Below are 6,000 nucleotides of genomic sequence, written 5' to 3' on the forward strand. Positions count from 1 at the left end.
CTGGTGGGGGAGTGGAACTATATGTGAAGGAAATCGCAGAATCAAATGAAGTAAAAATCTGAAATGAACCAAACTGTACTATAGAATCTCTATGGATAGTAATTCTATGCTCGAGTAATAAGAATAACACTCTTTACAAACTCAAGGTTTAACTATCTTGAGCAGTTTAGTATCATCTGCAAACTTTGCCACCTCACTGTTTACCCCTTTCTCCAGATCATTTATGAATAAGTTGAATAGGATTGGTCCTAGGACTGACCCTTGGAGAACACCACTAGTTACCCCTCTCCATTCTGAAAATTTACCATTGATTCCTACCATTTGTTCCCTGTCCTTTAACCAGTTCTCAATCCATGAATGGACCTTCCCTTTTATACCATGACAGCTTAATTTACGTAACAGCCTTTGGTGAGGGACCTTGTCAAAGGCTTTCTGGAAATCCAAGTATACTATGTCCACTGGATCCCCCTTGTCAATATGTTTGTTGACCCCTTCAAAGCACTCTAATAGATTAGTAAGCCACAATTTTCCTTTACAGAAACCATGTTGATTATTGCTCAACAGTTTATGTTTTTCTATGTGTCTGACTATTTTATTCTTAACTATTGTTTTGACTAATTTGCCCCGTACTGACATTAGACTTACCGGTCTGTAATTGCCAGGATCACCTCTAGAGCCCTTTTAAAGTATTGGCGTTACATTAGCTAACTTCCAGTCATTGGGTACCGAAGCTGATTTAAAGGTCAGGTTACAAATCTTAGTTAATGGTTCCGCAACTTCACATTTGAGTTCTTTCAGAACTCTTGGGTGAATGCCATCTGGTCCCGGTGACTTGTTAATGTTGAGTTTATCAATTAATTCCAAAACCTCCTCTAGTGACACTTCAATCTGTGACAGTTCCTCAGATTTGTCATCTACAAAAGGCAGCTCAGGTTTGGGAATCTCCCTAACATCCTCAGCCGTGAAGACTGAAGCAAAGAATCCATTTAGTTTCTCCGCAATGACTTTATCATCTTTAAGCGCTCCTTTTATATCTCGATCATCAAGGGGCCCAGCTGGTTGTTTTACAGGCTTCCTGCTTTTGATGTACTTAAAAAACATTTTGTTATTACCTTTGGAGTTTTTGGCTAGCCGTTCTTCAAACTCCTCTTTGGCTTTTCTTATTATACTCTTGCATTTTATTTGGCAATGTTTATGCTCCTTTTATTTGCCTCCCTAGGATTTGACTTCCACTTTTTAAAGGAAGTCTTTTTATCTCTCACTGCTTCTTTTACATGATTGTTAAGCCACTGTGGCTCTTTTTTAGTTCTTTTACTATGTTTCTTAATTTGGGGTATACATTGAAGTTGGGCCTCTATTATGGCATCTTTAAAAAGCACCCATGCAGCTTGCAGGGATTTCACTTTAGTCACTGTACCTTTTAACTTCTGTTTAACTAACCCCCTCATTTTTGCATAGTTCCCCCTTTTGAAATTAAATGCCACAGTATTGGTCCGTTGAGATGTTCTTCCCACCACAGGGATGTTTAATGCTATTGTATTATGGTCACTATTTCCAAGCAGTCCTGCTATAGTTACCTTTTCGACCAGCTCCTGCGCTCCACTCAGAATTAAATCTAGAGTTGCCTCTCCCCTTGTGGGCTCCTGTACCAGCTGCTCCATGAAAAGCAGTCATTTAAAGTATTGAGAAATTTTATCTCTGCATTTCGTCCTGAAGTGAAATGTTCCCAGTCAATATGGGGATAATTGAAATGATCTTAACCAGGAGATCAATTCTTATCAATTCTAGTAGATTGATAAGGCATGATTTCCCTTTACAAGAACCATGTTGACTCTTCCCTCAAAAATGATGTTCATATATTTGTCTGACAAATGTATTCTTTATTATCGTTTCAAGCAGTTTGCACGGTACTGAATCACACTTATCAGCCTGTAACTGCCAGTATCATCTCTGCACCCTTTTTTAAAAATTGGTGTCCCATTAGCTATCGTCCAGGCAATTGGGAAAGAAGCTGATTTAAATGATAGATTACAAAACACAGTTAGTAGTTCTGCAATTTCACATTTGAGTTTCTTCAGAACTCCTGAGTGAATACCATCTGGCCCTGGTGACTTCCTATTTTTAAATTAATTAATTTGTTCCAAAACCTTCTCTAATGACCCCTCAGTCTGGGACAGATCCTCAGATTTCTCACCTAAAATGAATGGCTCAGGTCTGGGAATCTCCCTCACATCCTTAGCCATGAAGCCCGATGCAAAGAATTCATTTAGTTTCTCCGCAAAGGCTTTTTCGTCCTTGAGTGCTCCTTTAGCATCTCAATCATCCAGTGGCTCCACTGGTTGTTTAGCAGGCTTCCTGCTTCTGATGTACTGAAAAAAATGTGATTACTTTTGGAGTCTTTGGGTAGCAGTTCTTCAAATTCTTTTTGCCTTCCTAATTATATTTTTACATTTCATTTGCCAGAGTTTACACTACTTTGCATTTTCCTCAGTAGGATTTAACCTCCACTTTTTAAAGGATGCCTTTTTGACTCTCACGGCTTCTTTTTCTTTCTTGTTTAGCCATGGTGTCACTGTTTTGGTTCTCTTACTCTGTTTTTTTTTGTGGTTGTTGTTGTTTTGTGTTTGTTTGTTTTATTTGAGATGAACTTCTATTATGGTGTCTTTAAAAAATTTCCATGCAGCTTGCAGGGATTTAAGTTTTGCCACTTTACCTTTTAATTTCAGTTTAACTAACTTCCTCATTTTTGCATAGCCCTCTTTTCTGAAATTAAATGCTACAGAGTTGTGCTTCTGTGGTACTTTCCTCATCACAGGCATGTTAAATTTCATTATATTATGGTCACTATTATCAAGCAGTTCAGCTATATTCACCTCTTGGACCAGATCCTGTGCTTCACTTAGGACTAAATCAAGAATTTCCTCTCCTCTTGTGAATTGAGGAGTAGCTGCTCAAAGAAGCAATCAGTTAAGGTGTCAAGAAAGTCTCTCTGCATCCCATCCTGAAGTGTACCCAGTCAATGTGTAGATTGTCGAAATTTCCCATTATTTTTAGCGGGTTTTTATAGCTTCTCTAACCTCCCTGAGCACTTCACAGTCACTATCACCAACCTGGTCAGATGGTCAGTAGATAGGTAACAAAGCTAAACTGGGAGGAGTGGTAGATACACTGGAGGGTAGGGATAGGATTTAGAGGGACCAAGACAAATTAGAGGATTGGGCCAAAAGAAATCTGATGAGGTTCAACAAGGACAAGTGCAGAGTCCTGCACTTAGAATGGAAGAATCCCATGCACTGCTACAGACTAGAGACCAAATGGCTAGGCAGCAGTTCTGCAGAAAAGGACCTAGTGGATGAGAATCTGGATATGAGTCAATAGTATGCCCTTGTAGCCAAGAAGGCTAACATCATTTTGGGCTATATAAGTAGGGGTATTGCCAGCAGATTGAGGGACATGATCATTCCCCTCTATTCGACATTGGTGAGGCCTCATCTGGAGTACTGTGTCCAGTTTTGGGCCCCACACTACAAGAAGGATGTGGAGAAATTGGAAAGAGTCCAGCAGAGGGCAACAAAAATGATTAGGGAGCTGGAGCACATGACTCATGTGGAGAGGCTGAGGGAACTGGGACTGTTTAGTCTGCAGAAGAGAAGAATGAGGGGGGATTTGATAGCTTTCAACTACCTGAAAGAGGGTTCCAAAGAGGATGGATCTAGACTGTTCTCAGTGGTATCAGATAACAGAATAAGGAGTAATGGTCTCAAGTTGCAGTGGGGAAGGTCTAGGTTGGATATTAGGAAACCTATTTCACTAGGAGGGTGGTGAAGCACTGGATTGGGTTACCTGGGGAGGTGGTGCGATCTCCTTCCTTAGAGGTTTTTAAGGTCAGGCTTGACAAAGCTCTGGCAGGGATGATTTAGTTGGGAATTGGTCCTGCTTTGAGCAGGGAGTTGGACTAGATACCTCCTGAAGTCCCTTGCAACCCTGATATTCTATGATTCTATGAATACTTTGGTAGTGGGAATTGGGTATGTGATTTTGCTGAGGTCCTCGAGGCTGGTGAAACTGCCCAGCTATTTGCACCTGTGTAACCTGAGACCCAGGAGGAGGGTGCAACCGGGTGATACCTTTGGCCAGGAAAATGAGTCAAAGGCGAGATGAGGGACTGGAGAGTTCAGTTTAGAGCTGGGTGGGGAAACTGAGGGAGGCCCAGAACCAAGATAAATTATAAAAGGTACAGAACACTTCAGTGTGAGGAGATATTAAAAAGACTGGGACTTCACAGCTTGGGAAAGAGATGATTAATCAGTGTGAGAGACCCAGACAAGTGGGGTACAGGAGTCTGGTAGAGGGCATATATACTGGTCACCGAATGAATAGTTTTCTGTTCCCTGAGTCATCAGAGCAGGAGCTGCCCTAGATCAGTCAGGAAACTGCTAGAACCAGTTAAGGCAGGCAGGCTAATCAGGGCACCTGGTTTTAAAAAGACCTCCCTTCAGATACTGAGGGGCGTGCCAGGAGCTGCTGGAGGACTGAGGAGTAGGAACGCCTTTGGGAAAAGGTCCTGTGGTGAGGATCAAGAAGATATTGGGGGGTGGCCATGGGGAAGTGGCTCAAGGAGCGGTCACTGGCACGCAGCTGGCTCAGGAGATGTTGCAGAGTGCTGCTATCCACAAGGCCTTGGGCTGGGATCCAGAGTAGAGTTCGGGCCCGGGTTCTCCCCATCCCCCAACTCCCTATTTGACACACGAGGAGTTGACCTGGGCTGTGAGTCACATCAGAGGGCAACATCTAAGTTGAAGAGGGATCTGATCTGTCCTTGACCCACTAGGTGGGACACAGAGACTGCGGGGATTGTTCTCCTCCCTTCCCCCATGCTGGCCAGCGACGAGGTTAGTTGAGTGAATGGTAGGTTTGAGTCTCTAGCAAAAGTGGCCAAACTGAGGGCTGCCGTGAACCTCTGAGGTGAGAAAATCCTCCAGAAAGGGCAGGACCCACCAAGGCAGAGGAGGGACTTTGTCACACCAGGGATATGAGAGAGGGCTCTAAATCATGACTTGTGTGAAAAAATTTAATAAGGAAATGTTATTTACTCCTCCACATAACACAAAAATTAGGGGTCACCCAGTGAAATTAATAGTCAGCAGATTTAAAATAAATGAAAGAAATAATTTCTTCACAGACACCCTATGGAACAATTTGCTGGGGGACTATTATTATTATTTTTATTTATTATAAGAACTATATAAGTTCATGGACAATAGGCCCATCAATGGTTATTATCCAGGATGGGCAGGGATCCAACACCACGTTCTGTATGTCCATAGGGTCTGTTTTCCAGAGCCTGAAAGTGGGTGACGAGGGATGAATCATTAGATGATTACCTGTTCTGTTCAACCCAACTGAGGTACGTGGTATTGGTCACTACTGGAAAACAGGATACTGGGACAGAAGGACCATTGGTCTTACTCTGTAGGGTGATTCTGATGTTCTTTTATAGACCCAAGATATAGCTGCCCCCACTGTAACACACTAATTTCACTAATGCCAACTTACACACTGTAAATAAACACCCCGACTTTCAATATAAGCCAAAAATCAAGCTAATCCCATTTCAAAACAAGACCATAACAAGCCACTCCATAAAAAAAACTCCAACATGATGTTACTAGGTCCCCTGGCATGCAGCCTGGGACTGCGGTGGGCCCGCTTTGCACCCCTGAAATCTCTCCTCCCTTGCTTCTGCTTGCCCCTCCTTGCCTCAAGATGCCAGAACATGTTAGTACCAGAGCTGAGTGGGTCTAATATTTATTTATTTTTCATTCTTTTATACAGGAATTAGATACAGTGTTCCTGTCAGCTAATTGTTAAGTTATCTGCCTAAATAGCCCCTTGAATCATGTTTAAAATTGTCACCCCTAACTAACCCTTAAATGTCTCCCTTGCACATGGGGAGCGGGAGAGGACGGGCCTGGGGATGATCCAGCGAGTGACAAGGGG

This window comes from Mauremys mutica, chromosome 1, assembly GCF_020497125.1.
Source record: "Mauremys mutica isolate MM-2020 ecotype Southern chromosome 1, ASM2049712v1, whole genome shotgun sequence".
Lineage (NCBI taxonomy): Eukaryota > Metazoa > Chordata > Testudines > Geoemydidae > Mauremys > Mauremys mutica.